Genomic DNA, 22,169 nt, shown 5'->3' on the forward strand with positions numbered 1-22,169 from the left:
AGCTGTGTGTGGTGGCATGCACCTGTAGTTCCAGCTACCTGGGAAGCTGAGGCAGGAAAATTACTTGAACCCAGGAGGCAGAGGTTGCAGTGAGCCAAGATCGCACCACTGCACTCTATCTAGCCTACGCAACAGTGCAAGACTCTGTCTCAAAGAAAAGAAAACACAGGCACAAACAGTTACTCTGTCTTCATAAACTGAATTCTGAGCATAACTGGAAGTAGCATAAGTTTCCATTCTAAGGATGATGGGTTTGGATGGTTGTCTGGTTCGTTCAATTAGTCAGGTCTCCAACCAGTTTACTTTCTAAAATCAGAAACACTTTCGGCCCCAGGCAGATAAGGGATACTAATTCCATATATAGGGTCACAGGAATAAGTGGTGATGGCAAGAATAGAAAATTCTCTTATGGAAACCATAATTTTTTTACCCTGATAGTCAGATTTGGAAATTTCGTATCACTAATCACAAATATGTTCACTGAAAAGAGGATGGGAAGAATAATCAAATTCTAAACACTGCGATTAAAAATAAAAAAACTGAAGGGCTGAGCACAGTGGCTCACTCCTGTTATCCCAGGCCAAGGTAGAAGGGTAGCCTGAGGCGAGGAGTTTGAGATAATCCTGCACAACACAGACTCCATCTCTTAAAAAATATAAAAATAAGCCAAGCCTCCTAACTACTCAGGAGGCTAAGGTGAGAGGATCTCAGAAGTTTGAGGCTGCAATAAGCTAAGATTGTGCCAATGCACTCCAGCCCAGGCAACAGAGCAAACTTCATCTCTATAAAAAAGCAGTAATAAGAAAAAAAAAATAAAAAACAACTGAAAATACATATAGTGTGGTTTTTTTAATATGATGGACAGGTTAGCAAAAGTAACTTTCCTTGTTATCTGTGCATTTTCATGAACATTGCGACCCCAATACAAAAAGGCCTCACCCAGGCAAATAAATGCCCAGATGTAAATTACATATCTGAAATTGAATTCTATATAAAACCAAACAAAGCCTGAGAAATTGTACCCATTGCATCATTATTCCAAAACAAACAAAAAATCACACAGTATTGTGACTTGAAAACTTGTCAAGATGTTTACATCCACTTGGTAATTTAGCACAGCAATACTGCGTCTGCTATGGAATCTCAGCTACCACCTAGAACTCATTCTTTCTTCATAGCATTTCAATAATCTTAGAATCTCTTCTGCACACCCTCCCTTCTCACTTTCATACTAATCAATAGAAGTGGTAGGCTGGTTCCAATGACCTAGCCTCCATTTTCATTTAGTTTATGTATAGGTACAACAGGCTCTTAGCAGTAATACGTGTTTGCCAGTAGGAGCCACGAACTAACACAGAATATACTTCAATTGCAAAATTCCTTACTTTGAGAGTTATATGAGGAATCAATTTCCTACTCTAAAAATGCTGCAAATTCTGCATTAAGTAACTAACAGTTAAGAGTCACACAGCTAGTAAATGAGAGACACAAGATTCAGACCTAAGTCTGTTCTACCCGGAAATCAATGTACTTTCCATATAGAAAAATATGTCTTGGATATTTTCCAACTGTTGGTTTTGGCCTATGAAATCAATTTAATACTGCAACCAGTATGTTTTAATAAAACGAAGCTGAATTGAAGAGACCCCTGTATACAAAAAGGTAAGCATAATAACAAATTCATACAAAAAAGGCTGAAAGAAATGAGCAAAAACATAGCAGAAAAATTAGAATTAAAAGGAAAGCAAGGGTCTTTATTGCAAGGACAGCAATATTTATTATTTAATTAATTAAATATTTAAAATACGTTATGTTTTAAATTTCTGAAAAGCAAAGTTCAAAAAGAAGAGTGCTTTTTTTTTTTTTTTTTAAGAGTCAGGGTTCCACTTTTTTTAAGAGTCACCCAGGCTGGAGTACAGAGGCATGATGCATAGCTCACTACAGTCTCGAACTCCTGAGCTCAAGCAATCCTCCCACCTCAACCTCCTGAGCAGCTTGGACTTAGAGGCTCACAGTGTAACACCCAAATAATTTTTTAAAATTTTTTAGAGACAGGGTCTTGCTATGTTGCACAGGCTCAAGTCATCCTCCTATCTCAGCCTCCCAAGTCGCTGGGATTATAGGCGTAAGCCACCACACCAAGCAACAGTACATAAAGGGGGAAAGCTGGAAATTTTATTTTTTAAATACCATTCCAGCTTTGATAGATGAAGACCAAAAAGAAAGAAAGAAATGAGGGAGGGGGAAAAAGAAGGGCTTAATTTACTAGATCTATCTCAAACTTCTATCCAATACAAGACTATATATTATTCTCAATTATCCATGGAGCATTTTGTAAAACCTGATATACATACCATCCTTAGGTCACAAAAACAAATCCCAAATATAGTTAGAAATCAGGAGGATATTATTATACACTTAATATTAGGCCAAGCAGAAAAATCCAAATATATTCAACCAATTACTGTTTGCTGTGAATTCCGAAGATAAATACATAGAACGAGGACTGGCAAAGGCAAACCAAACACTTTTTTATTGTTATTGTTACCTATACCTAGGCCCCTAAAGCCTACAACTTGCCAACGCATTGCTGGGAATTAAAATCACCAGAAAGCCAGAAGCATTCATTTTGATTTTTTTTTTAAGCATTCATTTTGAAAAAGAAGAGACAAATTTGTCCAAAACAGCAATCCCTATCTCTCATACAAATATGGCAATTCAGAAGAAAGCAAGCCAAATGCATATACATTAACGCAATCACCATCAAACAACCTGACGGGAAATCTCCTTCCTCCAGAAAAATGCTAAAATATAGGAACATAGCTGTTATTTTCTTTCTGCCATCTCATAAAAATGTAAACTACTGATAAATTTTAAATCCACTGGGAGTTTGATTAAAATTCCTGTTACATGGATTATTTTAGTGCAGTAAGTTTTCTTCTAATTAATCTAAATTGTAGTTCTACTGAAATTTCTAACAAGAAATAATACTACAAATATCTGAAAGAATGTATGTAGAAGAACATTTTTCTTTTCGTCATCAATCATGTGTGTGTGGTGTGTGGTGTGTTGTGTGTGTGTGTGTGTGTCAGAGTCTTGCTCTGTCACCTAGGCTGGAGTGCAGTGGCATGATCCCAGCTCACTGCAACCTCTGCCTCCCAGGTTCAAGTGATTCTCGTACCTCAGCCTCCCAAGTAGCTGGGACCACAGGCGTGCGCCACCATGCCAGGCTAATTTTTGTAATTTTAGTAGAGATGTTTTCGTCATGTTGTCCAGGCTGGTCTTGAACTCCTGGCTTCAAGTGATCTGCCCACCTCAGCCTCCCAAAGTGCTGGAATTACAGGCTGAGTCACCACACCTAGCCTGGATAACAAAGCTTTTAACCAATTTTTAGTTAGACTTTTCTTACTATTTCTAGAAATTGTATACATACACACACACACACACACACACACACACACTAGAATGAACTTCTTTCTCAAATATATTATTACAAAGGTCTTCTCCCAATCTGTGGCTTAACTTTTCATTCTCTTAATGGTATCTTTTGATAAACAGAATTTTAATGAAGTTTAATATATCAATTATTTCCTTTATTATGTATGCTTTCTGTATCTTGCTCAAGAAATCTTTTCTCTCCTAACGTCATAAAGATGTTCCTCCACACCTAAAAGTTTTATTTTACTTTGTACATTTTCATTTAAAATTCATCTTTATTGATTTTTAAATAAAGCAGAAATTAAGATTCACATTTTTAAAATTTAAGTCCCTGTTTTTCCAATTCGAGACTGCAATCCATTATAGTTTAAAATATCAATTTAAGGGATAACCAGCATTAAAAAAAAAAGCTTAAGTAGAATACAGCATATACTATATCCTCTACTTCAATTACACAATGCATTTTCTTCACATTTTAACATCTCTGAAAGAGATGTTTCTTATCATCAATATCTTACAATTAAAAATGGCAGCAATTTTCCTGAATATATAGGCATAACACATACACACGTGATAGCAGCAGGAGGCAAACCAAATCCTAGACGGAAAGGGGTGGGTCCCCGGTGAAATCCCACCTTCAAGCTAAAAACAGCCTGAAGCCTGAAGACTCAGCTGCTGGTTCTGGATGAAGCCCAAGACCCGGGGTAAGAATTTCTATTCCTGTTTGCCAGCTCTTTCCCAATTGGTTCTTTCTGAATAACGCTTTTTAATCAATCAAACGTTACCTTTTTCAGTGCTACCTCTGGCCCACACCTCTCCCATTCTGTGCCTATTAAAAGCCTCGAACTCAGCCACACTAGGGGACTACCCCGACTTCGAGTAGTGGACTACCCGTTTTGGGTGCCCTCTCTGCTGAGAACTGTTCCCTTGCTCAACAAAACTCTCTATCCTGCTCACTCTCAGGTTGTGAGCATAACCTCATTCTTCTTGAATGCAGGACAGGAACTTAGGACCCACCGAATCCAGTACAAAAAAGGTTGTAATACTATAGTCCTCCGCCAGGCGGCCACGGGATTAAGTGAGCTGTAACAAATGGGCTAAAACGCCCGCGCCTGCCGCCCCCCACCCCCAACACCACCGCCACCAGCCCCTGCCCAGCCGGGGGAGCTACGGGAAGGAGAGAAAAGCTACAACCCTTCTGGGGACCCAGACCTCGGCACTCCCTGAGCCAGAGCTGTGACATGCTGTAACACCCACGTTGGGGTCCCCCGATTGCTGGGTCTCCAAAACTTTGTCCAGATGCCGGTGTCCAAGGCGGAAGCAGGCTGCAGCACACCTGGCCGAGGCGCAGACTGAGGGTGGGACCAGGGCCAGGGCCAAGCCAAGAGCAGCCCGCCAGGTATACCACCAACAGCAAGCTAGGAGGGAGCGAGGCCCTGGGCGGGGCACTGCCAGTTGCAAAGGTCACCAGCTAGAGAAGCAGCACTGAAAAAATCCTGCATCACATGCGCTTATCTATACACACACACACACACAAACACACACACACACACAAATAAATACACATCTCATGTACACTAGGTATAAACATAAATTTCATTTACTTTGAAAACCCCTGAAAAACCCTGGTAAAGGTTAGTAGAGTATAAAAATTCCATACTGCAAAAGTTACCACTTTTTCAGTTTGCTTTCAATTCTAATTCCATCAAAAGATATTTTCACATCTCTCTAATACCTGCTGCTATTGTCTGTTTTTAACAAAAAAAGCTGGCCTACTGTTCAATTTTGTTAAAAAAAAAAAAAAAAAACTCCATCTGGCTAAAATGTCATATGGGTTTTTGGTTTGGGGTTTGTTTTTTTGAGACAACGTCATGTCCTGTCATCCAGGATATAGAGCAGTGGCACGATCACAGTTCACTGCAGCCTCGATTTCCGGAGCTTAAGCAATCTTCCAGCCTCAGCCTCCCAAGTAGTTGGGAAAACAGGCACATGCCACCGCACCTGGCTGATTTTTTTATTTTTCTTTTATGGAGACAAGATCTCAGTATGTTGCACAGGTTGGGGTTTGTTTAATGGTATTTACTTTTACACTAATCTATGCCAGTAAGCACCACTGATTTTCCAGTCATGCAGTGATTATAGTTCCTTTTTCTGATTCACTTTAAAAAGCATATTTTAAAAACATGGTCAGTACGTAAAAAAACAAACAAACAAAAAAGCAAATGGTATGCAGACGTGTCAAAAATTGGGAGAGTTGTACTTAACTGCCTAAAGTCAGGGAAACACTATTTTAGATGAACAATGATAGGGGAAAAGGTCTAAACTATTTTAAGTGGGAAAAAAGCAAGTCAAAATATATCTGTACAATCTCATCTTTACAAATAAGATGTATTTTAGTATCTACAAAAGCAACCATGTGCTTACAATATTATCTCTATAATTTTTATTTTTGCTTACATATCCTACCTAAATTTTCCTTAAAGTAGACCTATATCTTTTTAACAGCAAGGAAAAGTGATTTGGAAGTTTAAAAAGTAAGCAAAGGATTCACAGACCCCAGATATAGGTAGTCTAGGGAAACAAACTCTTACTGAAAGGTCCAGCAGTGCTGTACTCCACTTGACCTGTCTGTGCCTATGTCTTCGTCCATAAAACTGAAGTGAAAAAGGGACCTCCCTGGCAGAGTGAGAAAATTTTTAAAAATAATCCTAGCACCCAAGAAGGGCTCTGACACAGTTTGGATCTGTGTCTCCACCCAAACCTCTTGTCAAATTGTAATCCCCAATGTTGAAGGGGGGGGCCTGGTGGGAGGTGACTGAATCGGGGGGCAGTTTCTCATGTTTTAACACTATCCCCTTTGGTGCTGTCATGGCAAGAGTGAGTTCTTGGGAGATCTGGTTGTTTAAAAGTATGTAGCACCTCATCCCTCTCTTCCTCCTGCTCCGATGATGTGAAGTGCCAGCTTCCCCTTGACCTTCTGAGATAACTGAAGCCAAGCAGATGCTGCCATGCTTCCTGTACAGCCTGCAGAACCATGAGCCAATTAAACCCCTTCCTTACAAATTACCCAGTCTCAGGTACTTCTTTATAGCAGTGTGAGAACAGACTAATAGAGGCTCCTTTAGTCAAATTTAACCTGCACAGGGCAGAGATATTTGGCTGTTTTATTCAATCTGTATCTTTAGTACTTGGAATAATTCCTGGCATACTACGTAAGAAGTATAATAAATACTTAATGATGAATATTAGCTACAGTTACTATAATCTTCCTATTATTTAATCACAGTGAAAAAGTAGTCATTTGGTTTCTACTTTATTCCTTTCCCTCATTTTCCAAAATTGTCTACAGTGAGCAAGAATTCAAAATAGAAGGGAAGAAAACATGCAACACCATTCTGGTCCTCACAAAAAGTGGTAAGAAACAAAGTCTACTTTCAGATGGATAATCATCCTTACCTCCTCCAAAGTATAAGTATATAAAAGAAGAATATTTATTATCTGAGTGTTTTAAAAAAAATCCAAAAGAAGGACAGATATGAGTCTGCTACAGTCTCCCGGGGAAAGCAAACAAGGGCAGAGCATGCTCATACAAGCTCCTGGGGCTTCATACTTTGAAGACGGCTTTAAAATCAAAAGTTGTAAAACTTTTTACATTCACTGAAGAAGCCAGAAAAGAAAATACTTTAGAAGCAGTAACAGAAAAACAGCCAAAACATACTTAGTCATGAAGAATGGCACCACTGAGGAAGTCATTTAATTATTTAACAGAATTAAAATAATTCTGTTCACTGAAAACAGAAATAGAAAATGTTTTCAAACTGATTTATGGTGACGGTACATCACTGGACTACATATGTGGATTAGTTTTGTGATATGCAAAATATACCACAATATATCTCAATTCTTCCAAAGGAACCTAGATGTAAAAGAAGAAAGGCAGCCGAGTGCAGTGGCTCATGTCTGTAATCCCAGCACTTTGGGAGGCCGAGGCAGGCAGATCACAAGGTCAAGAGATCAAAACCATCCTGGCCAACATGATGAAACCCGTCTCTATTTAAAATACAAAAAAAAAAACTTAGCTGGCCATGGTGGCGCGCAACTGTAGTCCTAGCTACTCAGGAAGCTGAGGCAGGAGAATTGCTTGAACGCAGAAGGCAGAGGTTGCAGTGAGTTGAGATCATGCCACTGCACTCCAGCCTAGCAACAGAGTGAGACTCCACCTCAAAAAAGAGAAGAAAAGAGAAGAGGAAAAGAAAAGAAAAAAGAAAAAGGCAGAGCCGGGCTTGGTGGCTCAAGCCTGTAATTCCAACACTTTGAGAGGCCAAGGCAAGCAGATCACCTGAGGTTGGGAGTTCAAGATCAACCTGATCAACATGGAGAAACCCCACTACTAAAAATACAAAACTAGCTGAGCATGGTGGCACATGCCTGTAATCCCAGCTACTCAGGAGGCTGAGGGAGAAGAATCCCTTGAACCCAGGAGGCAGAGGAGCCAAGATTACACCATTGCACTCAAGCCTGGGCAACAAGAGTGAAACCCCATCTTAAAAAAAAAAAAAAAAAAAAAAAAAACAGGAAAGAAAAAAGAAAAAGAGCATCCCACAGAGCAAGAAAAGAGTGGCAATACAAGCAGAATCGTTTTTAACTCACTTCAAATCAAGGAAAAATCAATCACACACATACCAAATTTTAAAATGGGCAAAAGACTTGCACAGGCACATCACAAGAGAAAATACACAAATGAAGTTTTTTTAAAAAGGAAAAAATCAAAATACTGCCACCTATGACACCTAGGGATAACCACTATATCATTTTGGTACACAGACTGAAAACTGCATCTGTGTAAGTGAAAATTATTTAAAACATGCTCTTCAGTAACTGTTTTTTCCATGTGTCATTCAGATCTTTCCAAATCACTGTAGTTTTACATTTTCATTTTGGGAGCAGGGATGGAGTCTCACTCTGTCACACAGGCTGGAGTGCAGTGGCACAATCTTGGCTCACTGCAACCTCCATATCCCAGGTTCAAGCAATTCTCCTCCCTCAGCCTCCTGAGTAGCTGGGACTACAAGTGCACACTGCCACGCCCAGCTAATTTTTTGTATTTTTAGTAAAGATGGGGTTTCCCCATGTTGCCCAAGCTGGTCTTACTGTTAAACACAACACTGCAATGAACCTTCATGCCTACTTTGACAATGACCTCTTGGTCAAATTTAGAAATCCATGAGATCCAAGAGAACGTGTGTTTCATAAGTGGATGGCTGACCTAAATATCTTCCTTTGCTAATTCCTTGACTACTAATGATTTGTTTTCATCATAAAAGACTTTATATTACACGTTATTAAATCCAAGGGTCAATTCTCATTCCTCCTATTTCTTCACTTATAAGCAAGGTTGAACACTTCCATCTTCTTGATATGCTTTATTCACTTGACTTCCAGGACTCTAACCTAGTTCTCAAACCTTCACTACAAGAAATGTTCAAGTTCTTCAAACAAAAACAAAAGAAAACTTGAGTTTAGTGAAGGAATGAAGACGCAAATGAAGAGAATGAGGAGAAAAACAGTAAAAATTAGAGTGCATATACATTAATCTCTTTTCTTTAAATTTCTAGAAAATATGACTAACTGAAAAGTATAAAATATTGCAGAAAAAAATCAAAGACACACATAATAGAAAAGACAATTCGTGTTCATGGATTGCAAGACTTAATATTAAGATCTTCGTACCACTCAAACGATCTACAGGTTCACTGCAATCCCTATAAAAATTCCAATGATGTTTTTTGCAGAAATAGCAAAATCAACCATAAAATTCATTAGCAATTTCAAGGGACTCAGAACAGACAAAATAATCTTGAAACACAGGAATAAAATTGGACTTCAATTAGCTTTGAAAAGCTGGTTTCAAAATTTACTACAAGGTTATTTGTAACCAAAACTGCGGAACTAGTATAAAGACATATGTATGTATCAATGGGACAGAATAGATTATTATAATACGTGCATTTCAAGCATTTGAAAATATTCAAGATCTACTCATGTTTAAAAACAATTAGACAACTTCCTCAATATGATACAGGTCATATAATGAAACCCTAATATCATACTCAATGTTTAAAGGCGGAACATTTTCCCCTTGTCCTGAAGGAGAAAGTGAGAACATCTATTCACGCTTCTGGTGTGAATTCAAATTTGTGAATTTGAGCCGGTGCAGTGGCTCACACCTGTAATCCCAGCAGTTTGAGAGGCAGAGGCCAGTGAATCACTTGCAGTCAGGAGTTCAAGACCAGCCTGGCCAACATGGTGAACCCCCCATCTCTACTAAAAATACTTTTGTATTAGCTGGTGTAGTGGTACGTGCCTGTAATCCCAGCTACTTGGGAAGCAGAGGCAAGAGAATCACTTGAACCTGAGAGATGGAGGCTGCAGTGAGGTTATGCCACTGTACTCCAGCCTCGGTGACAAAGCAAAACTCTATCTTAAAAAAATAAAAAAATAGGTCGGGCGCAGTGACTCACACCTGTAATCCTAGCACTTTAGGAGGCTTAGGCGGGTAGATCATTTGAGGTCAGGAGTTCAAGACCTGCCTGGCCAACATGATGAAACCCCATCTTTACTAAAAATATTTTTTAAATGAGGCAGTCTGGTGGTGTGCGCCTGTAATCTCAGCTACTTGGGAGACTGAGGCACAAGAATTGCTTGAACCCCCAAGTGGAGGTTAGAGTGAGCTGAGATCGCACCACTGCATTCCAGCCTGGGTGACAGAGTGAGACTCTGTCTCAAAAACATAAGTAAATAAATATATAAATAATAAATTTGTGCGTTTGAAATTGAAAATCACAAATTTCACTAGTTACAGTCAATACAACAGGGCAAGAAAAAGAAAACATTAATAACAAAAAGAATATAGACTAACTAGAAAACCCTGCTGAATCTACAAAATAAGTGATAGGATATTAATGAATTCACAGGACACAAAGACTACAACAAAAGGAAGCTACATAAAGCTCAAGCTCTCAGCATAACTAAAAGGCACAAAACAGAAGTAGAAAATTAAACAAATCCTAGTACATTCATTCTTATGCTCCAGCCATAAACCTTCGTGAATATCAAGGGCAGTTCAGGAAAACTGTGCAGAAGAAAAAGGAAGAAAACAAGCAGCAGATAAAAGACTAACATACAATCACATTAAGTGTGAAAATACTTTAAAAGTCTCTTGCTATTTCAGAGTTGATTACAAATAAAGGACTTAAAAAGAAGATGCAAGAAGCAAAAAGGCAGTCTTCAAAAGATCAGTTTTTAGAAGAAAAGTATCAGTTTTTAGGAGAAAAGTGTATAAACAAAAGCCGAATAGAGGAGAATTTATTCAATGTGATAAAGAACATCTGCAAAAAACCTACAGCTAATGTCATACTTGGTGGAAAAAGTTGACACCTTCCCACTAAAATCAGGAATACGGTAAGAATGTTCCCTCTCAACACTTTTTCAACATCATCCTAGAAGTTCTAGCTAATGCAACAAGATAAGAAAAGTAAATTAAACATATACAGATTGGGAAGAAAGAAATAAAACTGTTTTGGTTCACAGGTGACATGACTGTCTATGTAGAAAAACTGAAACGATTAACAAAACAGCCCCTGGAACTAATAAGTGATTATAGCATATATGCATTATACATGGTTAATATATGAAAAGTCAATCACTTTCCTGTATACCAGCAATGAATGAATAAAATGTGAAACAAAAAATCTTACCATTTATATAAACACCTATAATTAGGAATAAATCTAACAATATACACAAGATATCCATGAGGAAAACTATAAAACCTTCATGAAGGAAATCAAAGAACTAAATTAATGAAGAGATACTCCATGTTCATGCAAAGGAAGATTCCATAATGTCAAGACATCAGTTCTTCCCAACTGGATCTACAGAGTCAATGCAATCTCTATCAAAATTCAGCAGCTTATTTTGTGGATATTGAAATGACTCTAAGGTTTACATAGAGAGGCTAAAAATAAATTAATGAAAATAACAAACACAATTGAAGGAGAAGAACAAAGTTCAAGGAATGATACTGCCCGACTTCAAAAGGCACTATAAACTACAATATTCACAAAAGTGCAAGTGTGGTACTGGCAACAGAATACATAGCTGGATGAATGGAACAGAACTGAGGGCCCAGATAATAGACTCACATAAATATAGTCATCTGATCTTTGACTGTGGAGCAAAGTCAATGCAATGAAATGTCTTGTCAACAAATGAACAGCTATATGCAAAAAAATGAATCTAGACACCCACCTTACACATTTCACAAAAATTAACTGAAAACAGATTACAAACCTACATGGAAAATGGAAAACCATGAAACCCCTAAAAGATAACATAGGAGAAAATCTAGATGATCTTAGGTTTGTTGATGACTTTCTTAGACTTATCAAAGGCACAATACATGAAGCTGGATTTCATTAAAATTAAAAATTTCTACTCTGAGATATATTGTCAAGAGAACTGAAAAAAATATACCACAAACTCAAGGGAAAACATTTGCTAAAGAAATACATGACAAAAGATTGTTATCCGAAATACAGAAACCATTTCTCTGTCTCTCTTTTTCTTTCTCCTTTTCTGAGACAGGGTCTTATTCTGTCACCCACACTGCAGTGCAGTGATACAATCACCACTCACTACGGCCTCAACCCCCTAGCCTCAAGTGATCCTCCCACCTCAGCCTTCCAAGCAGCTGGGACCACAGGCGTGCACTGCCATGCACGGCTAATTTTTATATATTTTGTAGAGATGGCATCTGGCCACATTGCCCAGGCTGGTCTCAAACTTCCGGGCCCTAGCAATCCACCTGCCTCGGCCTCCTAAGGTGCTGGGATTACAAGCATGAGCCATTATGCCTGGCCTAGAAACAATTCTTCAAACACAACAACAACAAAAAAGTAAACAACATAGTTTTTAAAATTGGCCAAAAACCTTACCAGTCACCTCACCAGAAAAGATATACAGATGTCAAATAAACATAGAATATGAAGCATCCCTTCATAAGTCATCAGGTAAATACAAATTAAAACAAGATGCCACAACACATCTATCGGCATGGCCAAAATCCAAATGCAAATACCACCAAATGCTAGAGAAGATATGTGGAGCTACAGGAACTTTACTTCACTGCTGGAAGAAATATAAACTAGTACGGTCACTTTATTTTTTTTTTAATTTGTACAAATGTATGGCGTATATGTGAAATTTTGCTACATGTAAGTGTAGTGATGAAGTCAGGGTATTTAGGGTGTCCATCATCAAAGTACAACACATTTTTCTTTAACTACAGTCACCCTACTCTGGTACAGCCACTTTGGAAGACAATTTGGCAGTTTCTTACCAAGCTATATATACACTCTTGCCCAACAATCCAATATGCATGCTCTTTTTTACTTATCCAAATAAAGTGAAAACTAAAATCCACAGAAAAACCTGCACATGGCTGTTTATAGAAGCAGTTATACATAACTGCTAAAACTTGGAAGCAACCAAAATATTCTTCAATAGGTGAATTAATAAACTGTGGTAGTGCCAGGCACAGTGGCTCATCCATGTAATCCCAGCACTTTGGGAAGCCAAGTCAAGAGACTCTCTTGAGCCCAGGACTTTGAGACCAGCCTGGACAACAAAGGGAGACCCTGCTTCTACAAAAAAAAAAAAATTTTTTAATTAGTCAGGTAAAGTGGTATGCACCTGCTGTTCCAGCTACTTGGGAGGCTGAGGTGGGAGGATTGCTTAAGCCCAGGAGGTTGAGGCTTCATGATCACACCATTGCACTCCAGCCTGGGAAACAAAGCAAGATCTTCTCACATACACACAAAAAAAAGTGTGGTACATCCAGACATTGAATGTCATCCAATGAAATGAGGTATCAAGTCATCAAAAAAACCTGGTGGAAACTTAAACACTTATTACTAAGTGAGGGAAGACAATCTGAAATGACTACACACCATTTGATCCAACTAGATGATATTCTGAGAAAGGCAAAACTCTGGAGACATTAAAACAATTAGTGATTATCAGGAAGGCTGGATAGGAAGAGCACACAGAATTCTTAGGACAGTGAAACTATTCTGTATGACACTGCAATGATGGATACATGTCATTATAAATGTGTCCAAACCCAAAGAATGTACAACAGCAAGAATGAACCCTAATATAAGCTATGGACTTCAGGTGATAACAGTGTGTCAGTGTAGGCTCATCCATTGTATCAAACATTATCCCTGTGGTATGGGATGCCCATAGTACAAGAGGTTGTGTGTGTATGGAGTAGGAGGGATCCTAGAATCCTGGGAGGAAGGATTCTAGGATTCTGCAAGAAAAGCATTTTTAAAAGCATCCAAAGGATGCAAAGCCTTTCCTCCCACCATCACCTGCTTATCCTGCAAAGAAAGCCATGCAGTAAAGAAACAGTACTTTGACAAGGAATGCTCTAAACCTAGGAATCTTGTAAACTTAAACTATCTAAAATTGCCAGCCCTGTCTCAAAAAAATGTAGTGACACATGCAATTTTCATCTATTTAAAAAAAAAAGAGGGCAGTGTGGTGGCTCACACCTGTAATCCCAGCACTTTGGAAGGCCAGGGCGAGCGGATGGCCTGAGGTTGGGAGTTCAAGACCAGTCTAGCCAACATGGTGAAACCTCGTCTCTACTAAAAATACAAAAATTAGCTGGTTATGGTAGGAGACAACTATAATCCCAGCTACTTGGGAGGCTGAGGCAGGAGAATCACTTGAACCTGGGAGGAGGAGGTTGCAGTGAGCCATCGCGCTCCAGCCTGGGTGACAAGAGTGAGACTTCATCTCAAAAAAAAAAAAAAAAAAAAAAAATGCCGGAAAAGTTAATGCAACTCCTACATATGAAAGAAGAGTGGGGGAGTAAGAGGGAAAAACAGAGAAAACTAAACAACATCCCAAACAAACCTTTCTTAACTAAGGTTCTGTGAGATAATTAAGCCCTGATAAGAGTAAATTTGCAGACTATTACCTTAATGTCCCTAAGAATGGTACATAGTACCACTCCTGTCATGTATGAGAGATATTAATTCACTATATACAAGTATACCTTAGTGTGTAAGGGCATACTACTTTTAAGACACCTGTTTGAAAAAACAGTTTGTTTGACTGCAAACTGATTTAAACATGCTCAAAAAGACATTTGATGTTACTTAAAAACACTCTGAATCAGAAATTGAAAACTTGAGAACAGAAATGTACCAAAAACAGAAAGAAATGAAACAAGAATTGACCTAACTCAGGAAAGAAAAACAAAATTATAACAAACAAGAACACATTACAATGCCCCCCAAAAAGATAAAGCAAATGAAAATCTTTAAAACCTGAAATTTTAGGCTGGGCAAGTTGCCTCATGCCTGTAATTCTAGCACTTTGGGAGGCCCAGGCAACTTGAGGTCAGGGTTCGAGACTAGCCTAGGTAAAATGGTAAAACCCCATCTCTACTAAAATACAAAAATTAGCCAGGTGTGGTGGCACGCACCTGTAGTTCCAGCTACTTGGGAGGTTGAGGCACAAGAATTGCTTGAACCCAGGAGGCAGAGGTTGCAGTGAGCCGAGATAGCACCATTGCACTCCAGCCTGGGGTAAGAGCAAGACCTTGCCTCAAAAAAAATTTTTTTTTTTGAAAATGATTAGGAAACATTAAAGAAAAGTAAGAAAACAGCCCAAGAAAATAAAAATGAGATGAAGAAAGAAGCACTACGGGACAGACAGAAAGTAGTTAACATGGAAAGCAAAGGAGATCCAACCTATATATAATTGGGAGTTTCTAAAGAAAAAAAATAAAATAATAGAACAAAAATAACCTTTAAAACTATAATCCAAGGGGTTCCTATGGTTGGATGGGCAAGGGAAATAGGGAATGATGGCCTAAGGGTAGAGTGTTTCTTTAGGGGGTGATGCAAATGTTCTAAACTGACTGTGGCACTGATCATACAACTGTGACTGAATCACAGATATGTATTCACTGAAATCACTGAATTATGTACTTTAAATTGTGTAATATTTTAGTTATGTCTCAATAAAGCTGTTATTTAGAAAGAAAAAAAAAACTATAATTGAAAAAGTTTTCCAGAGATAAAAGGAAACCTGAACTACTGTTGAAAGGGCCTCCAGGTAATAGAGGAAACTGACCCAGAGCAATAAACTCCAAGAGATATCCTAAGACAACTATTAGAGTTTAAAAATAAAGAAAGAATGTTTTCAATTCCCACCCCCAAAAAATTTGTTTAATTTAAGAAGAAACCTTTTAAGAGAAAGAGCATTAATTAGATTGGCATCAACTTCTCGAAACAACATACAAAGCAAGGCATCAGTGGAGCAGCATCTTCCAAAATTTTAGAAAATAAAAGGTAAGGCCAGGCGCGGTGGCTCACACCTATAATCCCAGCACTTTGGGAGGCCGAGGCGGGTGATCACGAGGTCAAGAGATCGAGACCATCCTGGTCAACAAGGTGAAACCCCGTCTCTACTAAAAATACAAAAATTAGCTGGGCATGGTGGTGCACGCCGCGCCTGTAGTCCCAGCTACTCGGGAGGCTGAGGCAGGAAAATTGCTTGAACCTAGAAGGCGGAGGTTGCAGTAAGCCGAGATCGTGCCATTGCACTCCAGTCTGGGTAACAACAGCGAAACTCCATCTCAAAAAAATAAAAGGTAAAAAAAAGGTTTTCTTGAGTAATCCAGAGATGATGCAAAAAAAATTGTTCAAAAAAAAAGTAATGGTAAACATTTAAAATAATTATGGCTTTAAGAATCAAAAAAGTCTGAACAGAAGAATCGTATGTCACATTCAGACAAAGAAATAACAAAACTTTAAAACTGCAGGCCAGGTGCAGTGGCTTATGCCTGTAATCCCAAAACTTTGGGAGGCCAAAATAAGAGGATCCCACAAGCCAGGGAGTTCAAGACCAGCTGGGCAACACAGCAAGACTCTGTCTCTAAAAAAATTTTTAAATTAGCCAGGTGGTAGCCCACACCTACAGTCCCAATGACTCAGAAGGCTGAAGTGGGCCCTGATCATTTGAGCCCAGGAGTTTGAGGCTACACTGAACTATCATGCTACTGCACTCTAGCCTAGGCAACATAGTGAAAGCCTGGCTCTTTAAAAAAAAAAAAAAAACAGGCCGCACGTGGTGGTACACACCTGTAATCCCAGCACTTTAGAAGGCTGAGGTGGGTGGATCACCTGAGGTCAGGAGCTCAAGACTGGTCTGACCAACATGGCGAAACCCCAACTCTACTAAATACAAAAAAATTCTTAAAAATTAGCCAGGCATAGTAGCACATGCCTATAATCTCAGCTACTCAGGAGGCTGAGGCAGGAGAATCACTTGAACCCAGAAGGAAGAGGTTGCAGTAAGCCGAGATCGCGCCATTGCACTCCTGCCTGGGTAACAAGAGCAAAACTTCATCTCCAAAAAAAAAAAAAAAGCAGGAAAGAGAAGCATTACAAAAATTATAATTAAAAGCAAAAATACAAACCTTTCTAACTTTAAAAAGAAATTTCAAAAATAGAAGAGCAAAGAAAGAACATCGTGAAAAGAAACAAAGTAAAAGAAATACAGAGAGACATGGATATAAATACACTATACACACTACTCTCAAGAGAGCAAAAAGTAAAAAATCAGAAGAATAAACACCAATAAGGCAGGTAGATCTTAGAGATCTGAAATTTTACACTGTTTATACAGACTAAACTTGCTTTTCCAGCACATGCAAAAAATTTCTGAAAGCTTAAGTTCAGTAAAAAAGAAAAATTAGAAAATAAGAGTCTCTGATCAAAAGATAATAAAACTAAAAGTAATTCCCAGGAAAAAATCCTTCAATGTTATAAAACAATTTATAGTGCTTCTGGTCTATTTATTCTTTAAAGGTTTGGTAGACTTCTCTGTAAATCCATGTTGACCTGAGACATTTTTCTGGATTAGTTCTTTGACAGGTTTCTCTACCCTTTTCTTTATAACTGTTGTTGGATAAGAGAACTCAGCATTCTAAAGATGTCAGTTCTCCCTAATTTATAAGTTTATCATACCCCCAATAATCCCACCAAAAAAAAGTCTTTATGGAGCTAGACAAACTGACACTCAAGTTCATATGCAAAAGCAAACTCATAAGAGTACTCAGGAAAAAATACAAAAAAAGAGAAGTGGGGAATCAGTCTTACCGGACATCAAAATATACTACAAATAAGCCTCTCTATTGAAAAGTGAGATATTTTCATAGCACAAGAATACACAACTACTCCAGAATAAAATCGGCAAGCTTTTTCTGTAAAGGGTCAGACGTAAATATTTTAACCTTTGCAGGACTCATAGATTGTGTCACAACTACTACTCAACTCTTCCGTTATAGAATGCAAGCAGCCACAGATGATTTGTAAGTGAATGAGTGTGGCTGTGCTCCAATATAACTTTATTTATAAAAACACGGTGGGGGCTGGGCACAGTGGCTCACACCTATCATCCCAGCACTTTGGGAGGCCAAGGTAGGGGGATCATTTGAGGTCAGGAGTTGAGACCAGCATGGCCAACGTGGTGAAACCCCGCCTCTACTAAAAATACAAAAATTATTAGCCAGGTGTAGTGGCAAGTGTCTGTAGTCCCAGCTACTCGAGAGGTTGTAGCAGGAGAATCTCCTGAACCCGTGAGGCGGAGGTTGCAGTGAGCAAGATTGCGCCACTGCACTCCAGCCTCAGAGCAAGACTGTCAAAAAACAAAACCAACAACAGCAACAAACACGGGTAGGTTTGAGATGCAGGCCACAGTTTGCCAAATTCTGGCTTAATGGAATAGGAAGCCCAGAAACAGACTCAAGTATATATGAAAATTTAGCACATGATAAAAGTGGCACCTCAAATCACTGGGAAACTTCTTTAATGCTAGGACAACCGGCCAGCAATTTGGAAAAAGATGAAACTGGATCCATACTTAATAGAGTGTACATGAATAGATTGCAAATAGATCAGAAATTTAAAGAGTAAAACTGCTAAGTCACTTGAAGAAAACATGGGTGGCCGGGGGTAGTAGCCTCACACCTGTAATCCTAGTACTTTGGGAGGCCAAGTTGGGTGGATCACCTGAGGTCAGGAGTTCGAGATCAGCCTAGCCAACGTGGCAAAACACTATCTCTACTTAAAATACAAAAATTAGCCAGGTGTGGTGGCAGGCACCTATAATTCCAGCTACTTGGGAGGCTGAAGCAAGAGAATCACTTGTACCCAAAGACAAAGGGTGCAATGAGCCAATTTCGTGCCACTTTATTCCAGCCTGGATGAAAGAGAGAAACTTCAACTCAAAAAAAAGAAAAAGGAAAGAAAACATGGGTGAACTCCTTTAAAACCTAGATATAAGGAAAGGGTGCTAACTATGATTCAAAATCCAAAACAAAGGAAATGAGGAACAGTAGGTGGCTCACGCCTGTAATCCCAACACTTTGGGAGGCTGAGGCAGGAGGATCTCTTGAGCCCAGGAATTTGAGACCAGCCTGGGCAGCACAGTGAGACCCCTACAAAAATTTTAAAAACTTAGCCAGGCCGGGCATGATGGCACATGTCTGTAGTCCCAGCTACTTGGGAGGCTGAGACACGAGAATTGCTGGAATCTGGGAGGTAGAGGTTGCAGTGAGCCAAGATAGTAGTGCCAATGAACTCCTGTCTGGGTGACAGAGTGAGACTCTGTTACAAAAACAAACAAACAAACAAACAAAAAACCAAGAATAGAGAAAAACAGATGGAATATCAGCAGAAACTAATGAATAACATAATCATACTTAATGGAAGGGGGTAAAAACTAACCCAAGTGACTCTTGATCCCAGTAATTGGACTACACAGCCACAAACATCATTTTTAAGAACTGTAAAGAAATCAGTTGTGGTGGCTCACACTTGTAATATCAGAACTTTGGGAGGCCACAGCAGGCAGATGACTTGAGCCCAGGAGTTTAAGACCAGGCTGGGCAACATAGTGAAACCCTGTATCTACAAAAAATATAAAAAAGCCAGCCAGGCGTGGTGGCACATACCTGTAGTCCAGTTACTCAGAACGCTGAGGTAGGACGATCACTTGAGCCCAGGATGTTAAGGCTGCAGTGGGCCGTGATCACACCACTGCACTCTGGCCTGGGTGACAGAGTAAGACTTTATCTCAAAGATTAATGAATTAATTACTTTAACCCTCAATTTTTCATTTCTTATTGTCTTAAAGATGAAGGATTTAACATTTGCTTTTACTCCAAATTAAAGTAACTAAGATGCATACTATAATGTAAAGACTTTATAGGGATGCCAATAAGTGACTCTGGTTTTCTAAAGAGAGGAACCTTCTTTATATTAGGGTAGACAGTGTTCATATGCAATCTTTCTCCAACAATTGGCAGCTTGATCTCTACATGTAACATAACACATGGCACATAGTAGGTACCCGTAACCACAGTATATAAATAGGTACAAGATATAATAGTGATTCTGTTTTGCTAAGTAGTTCCTGAGTAACTTCATTCTAAGTGAATGATCTGAATTTTGAACTCCAGTCATAGCAGCCAGGCAACTCAATAGGAAGGCATAGGCTGGCGGTTGTTAGGTGTTTGGATGTCTCTTAACATCCTTTTCTCGGCCAAGCATATCAGTAGATCTTTTAGTAGGCCATGCCTTCGCTGACTCAACATATATTCAAACTACTCAGAGAAAAGAGTTGCCATTTGAAAAGAGGTTGGAATTTATAGCATGCTACTAAATCATTTAGAGCAAAAGGTTTGCTAAACCCTGTCAAAATGAAAATGTTCAATCCTTGAGAAGGTATAATGAGATGTAAACACTCCAGAAAACAATCTCACAAGATATAGATGATGTATCTCCTGGAATATATCCTAGCTAATTCAAAATGAACCCAAAGATTTATGCAGAAGGATGGTGATTAGCTTTTTAAATAATTAAGAATAAAGATTCTAAGCACTCAAAGAAATGACAAGTTATGGAAAGTTCATAAAATACATTATAAGACCATTTCAAGTTATGCTATGAGAAATTACAGGAATATATTAACACAATCATTCTATTAAGTATACAAAGCATAAAAAGTAAAATAAAATTATACATATTTATAGGTATGTATATATAATTGTTATATAATTTTTAAATTATACATAATAATCCCAACTATGTAAAACATATGCATAAAAAAGAAACATGCCAAAAATATTAAGAATGGCACTCCATAAACTGTGGTTTCTCATTTTTCTTTCCAATTTTACCCCAATGGTGTATAATAAACAGTATTCATGGCTGGGCATGGTGGCTCACACCTGTAATCTCAGCACTTTGGGAGGCTGAGGTAAGCAGATCATGAGGTCATGAGATTAAGACCATCCCAGTCTACATGGTGAAACCCCATCTCTACTAAAAATACGAAAATTAGCTGGGTGTGGTGGCACCTGCCTATAGTCCCAGCTACTCAGGAGGCTGAGGCAAGAGAATTGCTTGAACCTGGGAGGCGGAAGTTGCAGTGAGCCGAGATCACGCCATCCCACTCCAGCCTGGCAACAGAGCCAGATCCATATCAAAAAATAAAAATAAATAAAAAAGAATATTTTTTTGAAAAAATAATATATAGTATTCATTTTATAATCAAAAAAGCAAAACAAAAATAGAGGCTAGTCTTTAAATCAAAATCAGTATTTTTCAAGATACTCTTTCAACTCACAGGAATATTTCACAGAATTCAAAGAAAGAAGTCCAAAGTAGTCCTAACTATGACAGCAAATAATATTATACCATATAATCCTAACCAAGCTTAGAAACAGCCTTTCCTTCACATTCCAGTTTATTATGCTTATTCTTCATTCGATAAATAATTCTTGAGTATCTACTACCTGCTGGGACTATTTTAGAAACAGATGTATTTACCAAGCAGTGAAAAAGAAGACATGACACTTTTTCTCAGAGAACTTGGATTCTGGTGGGGGAAAAAGACAACAGACAGGAGGAAAAGAAACACAGAATATAATTTCACACAGTGCTAAGTGCTATAAAGGAACAAATAAAGCAAGGTAAAATAACAGAGTGGAAAGCAAAAAGCTATTTTAGATTGGGTGGTCAGAGGTCTCTCTGAAGATGACATATTTGATCATGCAAGCTACTGGTATAACATAAATAGCATTCCTATTGCATAATTGCCCTAGATTTAGAAAAGTCTATTTACAACTTAAAATATAAAAATCATCCCTATGAAAATAGTTTCTACTTTAAGAGGCAGCGAGGTATAATAAAACTAGAAAGACTAGGTTTGAATCCTGGCTCCACCATATATAGAAGGTATATACCCCTAGGCAAGTCACAAGCTCTCTCTCCCTGAGTTCAGTTTCCTCATGTATAAAACAGATAGAATAGTGCATAGCTTAAAAAGTTTATAAAGTCTCTATCTTTATGAAGAAAGATAATATATGGGAAAGAGCTTAGTAACATGTCTAGGCATGCGGTATTCATTAACTGTAAGCTCCCTACATACTTCATAGTTCTTTCACAAATTGAGCACTATATACAAAGCACTATTTCACCATTGCAAATAGAAACATACCACATTTTTATCTTCCAATCATTCCAAGGCTCCAAAGTCCAAATCACCTCTGAATAAATTCTTGTTAAATGCTGATGCTATAA

The 22,169-nt window shown here is 38.4% G+C and overlaps 1 protein-coding gene across 24 annotated transcripts in view; it reads right to left on the bottom strand.

Annotated features, from left to right (window-relative positions):
• The window catches only part of FBXW11 (F-box and WD repeat domain containing 11), a 140,840-nt gene that overhangs the window by 58,247 nt on the left and 60,424 nt on the right, over positions 1 to 22,169 (bottom strand). For 4 of the 24 annotated variants that reach the window (XM_078364550.1, XM_078364546.1, XM_078364551.1 and 1 more), the window contains one exon: positions 19,538 to 19,634. The exons of 19 other annotated variants lie outside the window; for them this stretch is intronic. The gene's annotated coding sequence lies outside the window, so the exon portion shown is untranslated. Of the gene's footprint in view, positions 1 to 3,181; positions 3,393 to 19,537; positions 19,635 to 22,169 lie in introns of those variants that run through there. One more of the 24 variants, XM_078364549.1, reaches the window with a different exon arrangement.

This window comes from Callithrix jacchus, chromosome 2, assembly GCF_049354715.1.
Source record: "Callithrix jacchus isolate 240 chromosome 2, calJac240_pri, whole genome shotgun sequence".
Lineage (NCBI taxonomy): Eukaryota > Metazoa > Chordata > Mammalia > Primates > Cebidae > Callithrix > Callithrix jacchus.